The 15,656-nt window shown below is 39.8% G+C and overlaps 1 pseudogene; it reads left to right on the forward strand.

The window, feature by feature from the left end:
* The window catches only part of LOC119723976, a 20,353-nt pseudogene extending 16,231 nt beyond the window's left edge, over window positions 1-4,122 (forward strand).
* The last annotated feature ends 11,534 nt before the right edge of the window (window positions 4,123-15,656 follow it).

The following is a 15,656-nucleotide window of genomic DNA, read 5'->3' on the forward strand; positions in this document are numbered from 1 at the left end:
TTTTTAATCAGCCAATGCCGCCACGTGTCATAATTGGACGGAATTTCCCTCCTATTTTTCTCCAAAGATTTGTCACAAAAATAAGGAGCCTTAAATAAGTGAGAAAAGGAAAAATGTTGCGCTGTTAGGCTATAATGCATATCAATGAAAACGTTCCTGCCATGACATAGCAAGTGAAACTCAACCAACCAAAAAAAAAACAACAACAAGAGATTGTTTTTGTAACACAAACCAATTGGATCTATTCTGTGAAATCAAAGGCTGTTCGGAAAATGTTCCGAAAACCCCAATAAAGAATCGTAGGATTCTTCATTGGATCACCTCGGAAGGCTTTTTTTTTGGTTTTTTTTAAAACTAATCTCACCAAGCAGGTTGGCGTAGCGGTACTTTCCTCGCCTTCCACCGCTATGACCCGGTTCGAATCCCGCCTGGGCCAACATGTGGATTGGGTTTGCAGTCCCTACCTGATTCCGTTCTCTATACCTTATTCCGTTTTATGTACAGCACCGTCAATGCGCATTAAAAAAAAACGTCAGCTCGTCTTCCATAAATGGCCCATATTATTTTGCTGAGGCAGTGTTAGCAACAAAGTAGAGTAACAGAGATCAAACTCTAATTTTTTGCTTTTCATAATTTTTCTTTACACAATCATTCATTGCCCAGTAGTGATAATTGCGGCATAAATGCTGACATCATTTACTGATCTTAGGTGTCCGAATACTGTGACGTCATCGAAACCGGATGTTAAATGTCAATCGATACATGCAAATAACTCTTTTAATTTGAGGAAAATAAGATATTATCAGTGCTTTTGGTCAAAGGACAAAAAAAACTGAACTGAAACAACACACAATGCGTCCAATCACCCTGGATTTGTAACAACAAAATTGTCCAAACCTCTAGTTCCACGTTTGTTTCACTCTATTTACAAATATTGTCGATACAATATTGATATAAATATTATTTAGGAATATCACTGCAACTGCATGTTTTTCTAACAACCAAATACAGAGCGAGTCAATAACAAACAAACAACGAAACCCAAATGTCGGTACCATTGTTTAAAGTGAAGTTCTGCATGTAGCACTTTCAAAATCTAGGATATAAAGGCCCAATTCATCAGCTTTCTTTTAGTACACGAATCATTCAAATCACTCATGCACTTGTGAATTTACCGAATTTTAAACACAACCACCGTTTTTATAATTCTGTCCACGGATCAACAGAAGGTAAGTGTTCTTTCAGCAAAACGAAAACAAATCAAATAGGTATTCGTGTGAATTGTTGCGTTTTGCTGAAAAAAACGCACACCTTTTGGTGATCCGTGGACAGAACTTTAAAACGGTGGTTGTGTTTAAAATTCCGTAACTTCAAAAGTACATGAGTGATTCAAATGATTCTTGTACTAAAAGAAAGCTTATGGATTGGGCTTCCTATCCTAGATTTTGGGAGCGCTACATGCAGAACTTCACTAAAACAGAAGTCCCGACATTTGGGTTTCGCTTTTTTTGACTCGCCCTGTATACACGTGTAAACTCTCATTTAGTGTACGTGTACATTATGGGCTATGCTTGTCCATAATGAACTCTCCTGATTGTAACATCATCAACTCGTCCCCATCATCTCACAAATTCCTGTTCGATTCCTCTGTTTGCTCAGTTGCACAGATGCCCCATTGTGTACGTCGTTCGTGACATGATAAACTGCTGCACTTGCAAATTCCCAACCCGTCAGAGTTGTCTGCTGAAACATGTGGGTACGTACCCACAAAGTCTGGCTCTATTAACAAGCATCGCCATATTGAGTGCCTTTTCTGAACATTTTTTCATTCATTCATTCATTCATTCTTTATTATTTTTACCATGCACATCTCATTGAGATCACATTACACGACCAGGCATAAGTACATAGTTTTAGATATTAAGGCATACTGGTTTTACAAAATATATTTATACACTTTGAGCGCATTATTTTCAAATTAGAGATGATGGAACATTTACAACATGGTTGGCGTTGTAGTTCTCATAAGTATACTTGTGTGTTTAATATTGCGTGGTGTTTAGTATTAGGGTAATTGGGTGCTAAAACTCAATTTTAAAATTACGTATACATCTCTTAAACGCAGAATACCATTGTACAGAACTAAGTGTTCTGGTTGTTGATTTACTTGTTTCTCCTGTGAGATGTACTGAAAACCAATGGCACCATGCCCACTTTGTTACCAAAAAATGAAGGCGACTAATCTAGTTTTTTTTATGGGTTAGTTTTCATAAGGTTACTTGTTCAGCACATGGAGCATTTTCATATATTAAATCTATGTTGCTGTATTGCAACAACTCATTGTGTTTCCCTTGCACCACGTGGTACAGAGGCGAACCCACGAAATTGAAGCGCGCCATATAACCTCTTTCCAATGTGATCATCCAGGGACTCAACTGTAGGAAAAAAAGAAGAAGAAATGTCACATTTTAATCTGCAGTTGTGACTAGTTATCCCGTATCTATACTTTTCCCCTGGCTTCTTGTGTTACTTGCTAGGTGTGTTGCTACGGTATAGACCTAACAACTATGATATTCCTTATGGTCACCTGCAATGATTTTGTTCATACTTTCAACGAAAGGTAAATGCTCGTGCTTCATCTTCTGAGTAACTCGAATAATACCATTTTTTTCTAAGACTCTTCGAGAATGATTCCCTTTGAATTGTATCGTATACTACTTAATTCACTTAAAAATCCAACTTTGATTCGCTTTGAATTGTAACGTAATATAACGTATACTACTCAATTTACTTTAAACAAAATTCCAACTGTGATTGATGCCTTGATGAGCACCGGTATAGTTTGTTCGCACCTTGACTCAAGTTTGATAAACTTCCCACGACTCACACACGCAAGAAACTCTTGATGTCTGGCTATAAGACGGCAAGCAAGGTCTCATCCCTCAAATCTTAGCATTCGCGTCTTGTTTTGCTCTCGACTCAGATGATTATCTTCCCCTGAGATGATTTTTAAACTCAAACACCTGCAAAATGAAGTTTGGAAGAAAAAAAAGTTCAACCGGGGACTGTACGTGGGCGATTTGACCAAGAATTACCATGGCTAAGCACTTCCAAGGCGAACGCGAAATCTGAATTCGCGAAATCAGAAGCCGATCAACCGATAGACAATCAGTGCTGCTCTTTCTCAGTTTCTCCTTTCCCCCGAATTTATCAGTGTTCCCATTTTTAAATATCAAAAACTGCGAATCTGTCGTGTTAGCTGGCTCTCGACAATGCTTAATGTCACACGAGAGACGCACGATTATTGTGCTTGCCGTAAAAGGGATCTGTATAGATCTACCCACGCAAGTTCGCTGTTTGCGTATTCGGGCAGGTATCTTTATCAAATAATGTATTGTCACTATTGTGCAACACGTCTTGGTTTTTTGTGTGTGTCGTGAAACAATCCCACACATTTTGACAATGGCTGAGTTGATTGAAGGTCACTGGAGAGATAAATTGTACATTATGAAGTCACCTCGCACTTTGACGCAGAGACGATTTAAGATGACGTGTAGCCTGTAGTATTTCGTAAAGTTTCAAATCTGGCATTATAGACACCACGTTATTTAAAGCGCAAATCAGTTTTAAAAGCAAAAATCAACAACAAAGAAACCTGAACTTTTACCAATATAATGTAAAGGTCATGACGTCACATTTTGGTGTAGTGTTTTCTGTTGTGTTTTTAAAATAGGCGATTGAAATCAGAAAATGTTGACGTCAACGTGAATGGATACAGGTACTTTAAAGTGAAATGCCAAGACATTCTTTATTGTTAGATTTTTGTTAGGAAGCAATTTCCTCGCTTGCTTTCCTTGACTTGAAATTATCCCAGATATTCTTGAAAACAGCCTATCGCCTGGTGGTGGACAGCAAACCCAAGAGACTAATGTCATCAATCGAGCCATCGGTCCTTTGACCAAGGATACCCAACTGATGACAGGTGTAGCAAGCGGGAGTTCGCTTCAACCGACTGAAGATGGATCTACCCTTGCGGACCCAACCCCGGACTTTGTAAGGGACGCGCTGCGGAGGACCAGTCATACAATCCGAAACATCGACTCTGTTCTGGGACAGCTCTGAGAAGTGGAAGTTGCACTTCCGATCGTACAAGATCGGGATCTCCTGCAGTATGTTAATAAGGGAATAAATGTGTGCTTGTCCGGTTTTAAACACTGTGTTTGAGACTAGTTTGGAGTCTGGACGTTGATAATGATCCGAGCTGAAGACGAGCGTCCAGACTCCAAACCGGTCTTAAACATAGTGTTTAAACATTTATTCCCATTCATAAATACCTTTTTGTGTCAAACAGTCAAAACAAGTCAAAAAATAGAACAAAGGGAATGATATCTTTAAAATTGTGTTTGATTATCTAATGTGTATTTGCATTAAACCTTGAATGTCCTTGTCCTTAAACTTCTACTGCTTCTATTTCAAATGATCAGTCGACCGACTGATATTGGACAATATTTTGATGGCAGGTAATTAATTCTGTCAAATTGTTCGAAGTCGATATAATAGTGCTAAGTCCCCGTGGTGATATCGTGCTCCGCATTACATTATGTAGCCTACACCACACCGTTAATCAATGTGAGCAAACGCCTGGAGGCCTTATGAGGTGTTACAGCGGGGTCGTTTTCAATCCATTTCTCTTGAAATATTTAACATGTATAGCAAACTACTTGACCTTACGATTGTTCGGATCTTGTGGTTGCGAAAAGCTTACCAGAGCGTATACATGTTACTGTATCAGTATCAGGGGTCGTAAGCTCTGGGGTTGAGAGGAGGACCCGCCCCAAATCCGCACTTGCTGAACTATATAGTCTACATGGTGAGTCAGTATGATCTGGACCCAAGTTCACCATTTTTGGTAGCAAATAGACTAGAGTACATTGAGAAAATATATTACCTTGTCTTCCACAGGATATTTGAATTTTTTAAATTAGTGACTGTGGTGAGGAGTTATGCCATTTTCATTGAAGTGGCTCATTTTCCAGTCTGCACACGGAATTGGTTTTAATTTTTTTTATGTGTCAATAACTTCAAGTTAGTCAGTCACCATGAGCGAGTTATTGCACTGCTTCACATCAGCATGCGATTTCAATAAATTTGTTGAACGATGGAACTGTGGTCAGAGTGTGTTCTTTGCTAGCGCTTTTCTTCAAAATGGTACAATGGATATACATAAACTTTTACCAAACTGTCCAAAATACCAGCCTATAACATGCCATTTGCACTTGTTTTGATAATTGCTACATATTTTTAAATGTTTATTTTAATTTGGGTCCAGATTATTCCGACTCGCTCTTTATCCCCGCTAGAACTAACCCAAAGTGCGGAACTATTATATCAAGAGATTATCACAATGTCACGATTAACTCTTTCTTTTCAATTTAGGTTTTCTTACACATGTATGAAAGTACATGGAGCATGATTACGTCAGATATTAGACGTATATGCAGTGACGTCATGTCAGCAATTGCACTTTTAAATGCCTTTTCTTGAAATCACTATGATGTACTATAACATGTATGACCATTGACTTTAGCACCTTGACAGCAGGAAATTCGTTACATCATAATTACGCCGAAATCGATTTCAGCGGTCTAACCTATTAAAAATTAAAAGGCCAGGGTAATAACAGTTTTGTGCGAGTCAACAAAACGGAACTATTTAATGAGGTGTTTGTGGAAGCAAGAAAACTGCGTCAATTGAAGCCGTATACGCTTGCGCTGATGAGAAACAATGTTTGTTTCATGCTACGATCATTGTCCTTTTACGGGCCCTTTGGCCCAATGTTTACTAATGAAATACAGTTTACAAAATATAAGGGACTGCCAAATATATACAGGATGAGTCAAAAAAAGGTGTGTGTTCTTTCAGCAAAACGAAACAATTTACACACATCCCTATGTGAATTGTTTTCGTTTTGCTGAAAAACACTTACCTTTTTGTGATCCGTGGACAGAACTTTAAAACGGTGGTTGTGTTTTTTAAAGTTCCGTAACTTCAAAAGTACATGAGTGATTTGAATGATTCTTGTACCAAAAGAAAGCTTATTAATAGGGCTTTCTTATACTTGATTTTGATAGTGCTACATGCAGAACTTCATAAAAAATTGGTCCTGCCATTTTGGTTTCCCTTTTTTATTTTGCTCACCCTGTACATTAAATTCATGCAAATGTAATTTAAAACAATAAATTATATGTAATAGTAATTGTGCGTAATATAACTTCTTCTTTTTTGGACAGCATTTTCCCAAACAACTCGGCACTTAACTGTCTTTGTGGGTCAGTACAGGTTATTTCATAATGCATGTACTTTCAGTTTTATTGTCTAAGTTGAGTGGTTCAGATGTATATTTATATCAATCACCAATGCACGTGTGCTGTTGTATGTTGTATTAAGTGATATAGCAATATCAAACATTATGGTCAGCTTGCAATGACAGAATGATTTTCCTGTTAGAAAAATCACTATTATAAAAGTAATACACAAACTTGCATGTAGGCCTATCAGACTACGCCAAGCTGCAAGGGCTAACGTGCTGATATTCATCTGCACATCATCCGAATGAAATTCCCATCATAAGTGAACTTCTGCCAGAGTTCATTGATAACGACAGGACAGGTGGATCTTTGACAATAGTCAAGAAATAAACCCAGTTCTGCTTTGTGTATGCCATATATAGCTCGTTATTAGGTATGTCTTGAATTTCAAATCTATGAAACTGTGATCTTCCTTGGCAGCAGTTAATGTACTCCCAGCTCCGCATACATGGAATACTATCGAGTGTTTTCGTGAAGCAGCACCTGATTTTTAGCTATATTTTGTATTAAAAAAAAGTAAAATGCATGTAATGCAAAAAAAAATGTCTTCGGTTTCTGGTATGGCAGGCATGCAACTTTTCCTCGGATCAGCTGATTTCCTCTCTTTTCACTTCCAATGTGTGCCATTGAAAATAGAAAAACACTGCACAAAGTCTTGGAAAGATTTGAATTTCCTTTTTTTTTGTTACTTGCCAGTTGCATGCCTGGTATGGAGGTTGCCCCCAAAGTGATGCGGCGACGCAGGTTTTTTGTCCGTACTTTTTTCTTTCTTCAAATGTCGGCTGATATTACAGCTGACGCTTCGATCCCCTTAAAACTCTCAAAAATATTCTTCAGGTTGGAGCTTGAGGTGACCTCAGTAAGGCCATAACCCATAAGGCTTTAGAATTCTGCACCTACTTACGATCTCGATCGACACGAACATTCTGCGGGAAACTTGGATAGTCAAGACAAACGGTAACCGTAACGTCAGACCATACAGCGACATCTACATCGTGCATGGTCTGCCGAGTCCGGTCATAAGTCTGCTATACCTTTAATGAGCGAACAAAATAATTACTAAACCTCCAGAATCATGTTCGTTTCGTAAATCGTCATAATGGACTCTTGTCCTGCACTTAAGCAACACATGATCCTGCTGTTTTGTGCATGCACTGAGGCATACACAAAACTAAGGAATTCATTTCCCGAAAGTGTTGTTCTTGGTGAAATATTTTTACTTCAGTCCGTTTGTTCAAGTTTGATTTCTGTTTTATATTGAAGTTTATCAATTTGCAGGTTATCTGCGTCATTATGTTGAAAGCCTGAATTTAATGAAAGTCCTGTTCTTCAAAATATATTTACAAAATATGATACTGCATCATGCAGAAACAAAATCACCGATCAATTCGAAACCTCAACAAAAACACGAAACCTCAACAAAACTCGAAACCTCAACAAAACTCGAAACCTCAACAAAACACGAAACCTCAACAAAACATGAGTACCCAAAGCTGCGGTCTAAAGATTGACATTTTATTACTTCGCAAGAGTTTGTGGTTAACCAAATTTACCGGTTAACACAATCTGCTATCGAGCTTTGTGAGTTGCAATGAAAATGTGCGCATCACATGCCGCAGGCAGTGGTATGATGGCGCGTTTCCTTTCTCTGTTACAGCTTTGTGAATCTCTCTTAGTCAACTGTATAAGAATTTGACAACAGTCTCGTGTTACTCTGATTCCGACATCACCCCGCGGTGTTCCCATTGTCGTGCCGGTTGGCGGGATATCCAGTGACCTTTTATGGTCGACACTCCTTTGAAATCTGTGGCATTTCCTTTCTGAAGAGACGCGCGAAACATATATTGACATGAGACACATCAAAAATGTATTAAACCCTTCTTTATCTCTTGGCGATTGTTGGCTGGAAACTATCATCATGTGGCCCACGCAAAGACCTTTTGGTACGTTTCCTCAGAGTGTCTTGACGCTTTGTTAGGCCGGGGCTAAATTAGGCACCGTTGCCATGTTTTGGTTTGTCGTTTGATTGGTAGAAATACAAAGCTCCCACGGGGCTTCAGTGGGCGTATCTCCCGCTTAAACACCCCTTTATTTATCTATTGTGCCAGGGACAAAGGTCTGTTTGTTGTTACATCATTTCTTGACCTTCTCGTTTGAAAGTTTGCCAACAATGAGGGATCAATCAACTCGAAATCTCATTATTCAGGCGCGAGGACTGAATGAAGATGAAAGAGCACCGTTTCCCGTAACCAGAGGAGTCATTTTTCAACACTGTCTTCTGATCCCCTTCTGTAAAAAGGGGTTAGGCCTACATGAATCGAAATCAGGTCGATCGTTTTGTCCGATACAGAGTCAAGGCATGCATTGTTTGGAAAATGTTAGGATATGTTACTTACCGTTGAGCGTATTTGCCTTTGTGATTTTGTCTTCGAAGGCCTGATCAATAATTAGAGGTTGAACTTTGACTTTTCGTATAACCTATTCATGCATATCAGCTAAAGAAACTGTACGAGTTGTTATATTATATTAAAGAATTAAGAGAAGAATTTAATGAAAACAAAACCCGTACAGCGCCTTTTAGTCCTAAATTTAGGTCCATTCTATTTAAAGATTCTTCAGGATCTTTTTATGGGTTATTTAAACGAAACCTCTTGAAGCCAGGACCAGTACAAAGGCTAGTCCTGTGTTAAAATCCTGGTGTTTGTTAACGGTTATAACTTTTGAAAGCAAACGTACAAGCAAGCCTCGTGGTTGGTCTTTAGTAATAAAGGCTAATACAATGCGATATATATAATCTCTTCTCCATGGAAGTAGTGTTGATGATAAATGTATGACTATAGGATGCCCTGTCTCCAAACTTGAGCCAAAGTTCGAATCTGGGATGGTGCGTAAAAGTGGTCAAAGGTAAGGCAGTGTCTGATTTTTCTTGTCTAGAGCAATCTTCGACAGTTGGGGACATACTGACGTAGGTCCTATAGCTGTATAGCTCATCAGGACGTCTTACTAGACGGACGGAGAGTTACAATCCCCATCGGCGAGAGAGTGTGGATGTATACCCTTAAGGTATACAATAGGATAAGGGGCCATGGTGGTAGGTTTTGCAGTCATAATTATTGGTGTGCATTTCCACGTTTCCCTCATCCGAACTGTGATATAATTATGTCGAACGGTTATAGAAGCTCTATCGGCAAGTCTGTGAGCCAACAAGATAGAGGTCTTGACTTCGGTGTTCATGTTTTGGTCCTCGTTGCTTCATAGAGTTAATTGTGTATCGATCTGGTCCACCTGTAGTTTTCATTCCGAAAACAGTCCTGTGTTAATGGTGTAATATTAGAAGTTTTCAGTTATACTATAGTGTGTACTTTTTAAGTATACTTCGGAAATGTCCTTTTGAAGGTATTGGATGAAACAGCTGTCGGAATTAATACTGTACCATATCCTTCATCACGGTTTTCACACATTGTTGAAGCTTGCACCTGTAGAATTAGTAATATGCAAAAATGAATCTGTTCACCGCGTGAGAAGGGCCAATTCGTCACCTGTAACCAGCATTTCCACTCGGCGGCTTCCATGGAGAGTACGGTCTGTGCTCTTCGGAAATGACTGTTTCCCTATGAGCAGGTGCAAGGCAGGTAAAGGGAAGTCGTCGTCGCCAGGCTAACGCCCAGAAACAATTAGTCAAGGCCCTTAGCTGCCCAAGGCGGGCAGTTGAAAGTCGCCGGCCTAAGGGCGACAAGACATGTATCATGTGAGTTCATTTCCGTTGTTGGTTTAGCCCGTCGGTACGCCTTCATCTTCATCTTCGCGGTAAACTGGCGGGTGGATGGGTCACCGGTGTAGCATATACGTGTTCCGTCAACGCACATTGAGAAGGAACAACTTCCACATTGCGATATTACGCAACGTACAACGTGCATATTGCGAAGATACAACGTCAATATTGAGAAGATACAAGGTTGATATTGAAAAGGTCAACATTAAAATGTCGTTCCAGGGCCACCGTACTTGTTGGGTTAAAGTTGGTATATACTTGCTTTTTCAAAATTTCGATTTTCTTTTCCAAACGAAATTTAAAGGAATATAATCTCCTGTATTGCAGGCCATAGTTTACAGATTTCAAAATTGGTTTTAAATTCAGAAATTGCTATTCAGAGCGAATTTGGAGCGTCCCGCTTTTAATTCAAGAGTTGAAATTAATTAATTGATAACTTGTTATGGGGCGAATTTTTCGTGCAATGTCTAGTCTCATTGGAAGCTCATAACTTATGTAATGCTAGAAACTTGTCAGTTCCATTAGAAAATCGATTTCTCAAGGTGCCACACCCAAAAAGCACGTAGCCTATGAACCAACTTTAACGTTTGAGGCAGGGACAAGTCCTTAGTACATAATAATTAAGCACCCCGTTCGTGTATTTTATTTCTTTTCTATGTGTTCGGGTTGATAGGTTTTCATCAAAATGCACCTATTTTGCTTAATTATGGTAAACAGTCTGCTATAGGCCTAAGTCCCTACGACTTTCTTAATCAACGGATCAAGTGTCCTTTCTAAACTTAAAAAAAAAAGATTGACAGACATTAGGCCTATACTGTGATTAAACCAAAACGCTACTGTCAATTTTGTGCGAACGGACGAGAAGTATTATCAGAACTTCAACATTATGAACTCGAACCCGGATATCGTATAATGTCGAATGCATTAGCAACAATCCATGGAGTTCTATAGGGGCTATAGTGCTGTATAGCCATCTCGTATGTTGTGGGTTAATTATCTCGCTAGGCAGTTATTTATCATGCAATCCAGCAATGCCTTTGGCTTCCCGATGCCACTTGATGTTATTAAATACGTTGACTTTTCAAATTTTTCCTCCCGGCCGTCGCCACTGTGCCGTTAATTCGTAAACCACGATTCCCATCGCAGTACCCGCCATACCGTGAAGATAGCAATTCTGTGAGTATATTTTCACTGTCAATTTTCACTGTATATCTGTCTCCAGGATGGAAACGATTCCATCTTCTAAAACCGAAAGCGTCTTCTAATATCAGTCACAATATTTTAAATTATAGGAAGAACTGTATTTATTTCCCAACTGCAGTTCAGATTATCACGAACAGTTTTCAAGCGCCAGGGGCAGCAGTCCCCTGACGCCAATAGGACACAGACTGCTTTGAATCAGACGACGTTGATGCATGTCTTTAACCCATATACCCGAGCATTTGTCATTGGTTATTTTTTTGGTGTCTCTTGCATCAATGGAGTTGTATCGCAGCGCGAATAAGCCCAATCTATCCTAATTAGGTTTGTGTTTTTCTATATTTTTATTAAAAAAAAAATGTTACTCGCGTTAAGAAGGACATGCAAGTAAATGTGTGCATTGCAAAACACTGCACTGAAGTTCGTCTTGGTATACACATAAAACAGTTGTGCCGATCGGGAAGACAACGGTAATGGGTATCGACCCACGTTTAATCGCACTGAGAGAAACGTTTTTACTTTAGATTCTTGGACATTATGTTTTGGCTAAGTTGGGTGGTCTGTCTTTCAATAACAGTGTTTCATCGCATATAATGCTTGTTTTCCATTGGAAATATGTTAACGATAATGTGAAGGAAGAGGATGTTGCCCATGCATCTTTGAGGTTTTCTTGTTTGGAGTTCTCCTTTTCTCTTCAATTAATTTAATCTGAAAGGCAGAGTGTTTTACGAATAGTTTAGAGTTTCCAATCACCAACAGTTTTGTGCAGTCAGGCATCTGCAATATTCTCTCCCTATAATACAGGATCGACTGATATAAAATTTCAAGACAATGTATTAAAGGCAGATCAGGCCGTAGGTGTTCTAATGAATAAGAAATCTACTTGAAGAGTGGTGCAGTAAGGATACCTCTCGGCGTTAATTAACACCAACGTTTTTGAAGGTCTAATTTTGCTCGGCAACAACTTGATCTGTCCACCGGGACGCATTAATTTGTTTAGTTTTTACCTGCATCCCAAAATCCTCGCGGGAGCTCATTCGTCATCGCCCACTTGCGTATATATACTTCTCATAAAAAAATCATATAATAATTGATATCTCCCAATGCGCCCAAAATAACGCCCAAAGCTTATATGTGTGGGATGTCGGGCACAACAAGCGCTCGCCCCCTAGTGGAATTTATCATCCACGAACCCGTGGCATATTGGGGTTACTACGAGTAGAGGAAAGTAAAGTGCCATTTCACACTGACAAGATAAGTGGAAGGCCATCGATCCTAAAGCTACTCTTTGGACCATTAGTTTCCGCCGAGTCCGTAGCGTAACAGTGATGCCAAAGAAGCTACCGTAGCTTATCAAGGCATCTGTATTCCAAGGTTATAAGGGTACCTCTTAAAGATTAATCTTCGGAGCACTGCCCACGCAGATTATTGAAACAAACAAACATCATGTGTCGTAGCTGGTCCGAGGGTACTGAGCTTTTTGTCTTCAGCCTGAAACATTTCGGACTTCTTGAGGATAATTTTACATCGCATGTTTTTTGTATACTAATATTATACATGTCATCAAAATGGATGGCATTAAGTCTTATAATCACCCACAAATTGGACAAAGTTACTCGTTGTTGTGTTTTCGATTGCAGAATTCGGTCGTACTTTCTTTTATAAATACCCCGGTATGTTTTCTTCTTCATCTTCGGTTGTTCCTCTTGCAGCAAGTCGACTTAGTCGAGCGGAAGTGTGGCTAGCGATCAGGGTTCGTGACTCATGATCACAGGGTCAGGGGTTCGAATCCAGCTGCTGGCCATACGTTGTGTCCTTGCTATGGGCAAGCCACTTCATCCTCACTTGCCTCTCTCCACTAAGGAGTATAAATGGGTACAGGCATTAGCTGATGAGTAACCAGCGATGGATCGGCATCCCATCCAGGGGGAATAGAAATATTCTCAGTCATTTCATGCTACTGAAACTGGAGATAAACGCCGGTCTGATGGGCCATATTGGCTCGGGACAGACTTTACTTATTTTGTATTTTAAGTCGAATTACGTGAATTCAGTCAAGCCCAGATGGCGTTCTGCTTTGAGTGTCGATTTTGAGCAATAAAAAAAGTGGAATTCTTTTATGCAGGGCTTTTTTCCTGCTCACAAGGAAATTCACCTTAAGTTGACGTATTAACTGGAATGGCATATTGTTGGCCTTAAATTAAAGTTCTTTAATTAAAAGCAGACAATATTAAGACATGACTGAGTCCATGGAGCAAGACGTCTGACGTTATGACCAGTTTTAATTTAAGTTTAGAAAGAAAAATGGACCCATGTTGCACATAATCCTTGCCCATAGGCCGACATATCTTTGTTTTTAGTAGAATACTGCTCCAGTTTAGCTCACACATAATTTTGTATACACAAATGCCCTGCAAGGCCTCTGTAATACAATTGTTTCTTATGACACATGATGGCGCTTGGATTCTGATACGTACGAGAAATGTAAGTGCTTGGGGTACATTTTCCCCGGTTGCTCGGTAGTCAATCTCAAGTTCATACAAACCTTGTTTTTTTTTAATTGTTAATCTTTTGCCAGGAGTGTCATTCATAAGCTTTTATCGCATTCAATCTTCTATCTGTTACGCGGGTTTTGAAATAAAACTCCCTTTTTACGCCGTTATCGACAGAATCTATGGCCGGCTTAGTTGGGTATTAGACCCGTAGGTTGTGGCCTAGCTGACCTCAATCTTGACAGCTTCTGACACTTTTTGGTGCTTACATGGTTTGTCTTAATCAAGGCGAATTGAGAGGGCGAAATCTTTCCCCAAATCGCGTTAATATCGCACAGGAAGCGGGCAAGGCCGTTCGGAGTGGAGGGCTTCGCGCAACAGCCCCGGCCCAGGTTGTCACTGCTCCCGCTCCGATCCTTATACGCTCGCCTTTAGTCCTATACTCACCAACATTGCCACAACAGCCAGACGTCAATAGGGCACCCTGCATCTCGTGTCGATATCCATATACAAAAATATCCATTAACCCTGAAAATGAAAAGGGGACTATAGGGGAAAAAAAGTTGTGTGGCGAACGTCAGTGGCTATAATTGATGAGTTTGGTATAGGAGGGGAATTCTTCTCGCTCTATGGTCATGAGATCCGCGCCGTTTCACGCACGTGTGACACCGACAAGGAAGGGAACTAGCCGTGCGTAGCGGGCAGGCCGACATCCCAAACATGGAATGTGGCAGGCCGGGTACCGAACAAATCCCAAACTAAGCATTTCGCAGTGTCTTATTTGATAGAGCTATTTGGTGTAACGTCTACGCGGCGATGCCTTCGTGCTATTTACTCACCACTATCGCGTGTCTGTTTACATTGCAATATTTATATATGACATGCCATACCGACCACTATAGCTTGCAAACTATGTACCACTTCTTAAATTACTCAGCTCTATTTGTTTTGAGAAGGCGATTGGTGGGTGAGGATTTGGCCTATACCATGGTAATTCGCTTGGTATTAGAACAGAGTGGGAGTATATAAATTACTTGTTGAAAAGCTCAAACAGACGAAGTATCTGTATCGGACGAGAGGAAAAGAAAACGTCGTTTTTCCTTATTGATTTCTATAACCTCAACTATCAAAAGAACCGCATGTCTGCGATTGAACCCCCCCCCAGAACTTCAAGGCTTCTCTAGAAACTGTAGAAATAACAAATCGAAAAATGAAGATTGAAAAATAAATGTAATTAAGAGGCATTTTAATGTTACGCGTGTGATGGAATTCACACGCAATTTTAAGTCTTGCAAAGCTAAAAACTTTCACTACAGGTGCATCTAAGTCAAGCAAAATGCCATTAGCGATACACTTAATGTATCTATATATTTATCGAATTTATCGCTTTTGATTTCAAAAGTTTGTCCCCACTCAGTAAAGTAATCCCCACGAATAGTCGGTCAGTTCTAAAATGTTTTTGCCCAACTTCCCTGAAACAAACCTTAGGGGACAGAAAAGGGGGTCGTATGTGGTACCTTTTATACCCCCCATTTCTTCTCATTTTGCTAGTCCCAGAGAGACGGTATCATCCACCCCTTTCCCACTGAATGACATACTGTCATCTGTAACTTTGGTCCAGCTTTTCAAGACCTCCTTATAGATCATAGAAACCCATTAGCGAGTGTGTCTTCCCAATTAATTCAGCGTGAAGTCAAACTGGATGATGATGCCTAGCGGCGATATGCAGCTGAGATTCTGAGAGAGAGAAAGATTTGGAGAACTGTTTTCAGGTTGGTGGTTGTCATCCTTCTTAATTTGCAGGGTGGTGACCGGATGCACCTG

This window comes from Patiria miniata, unplaced genomic scaffold, assembly GCF_015706575.1.
Source record: "Patiria miniata isolate m_02_andy unplaced genomic scaffold, ASM1570657v1 HiC_scaffold_17, whole genome shotgun sequence".
NCBI classification, from domain to species: Eukaryota; Metazoa; Echinodermata; class Asteroidea; order Valvatida; family Asterinidae; genus Patiria; species Patiria miniata.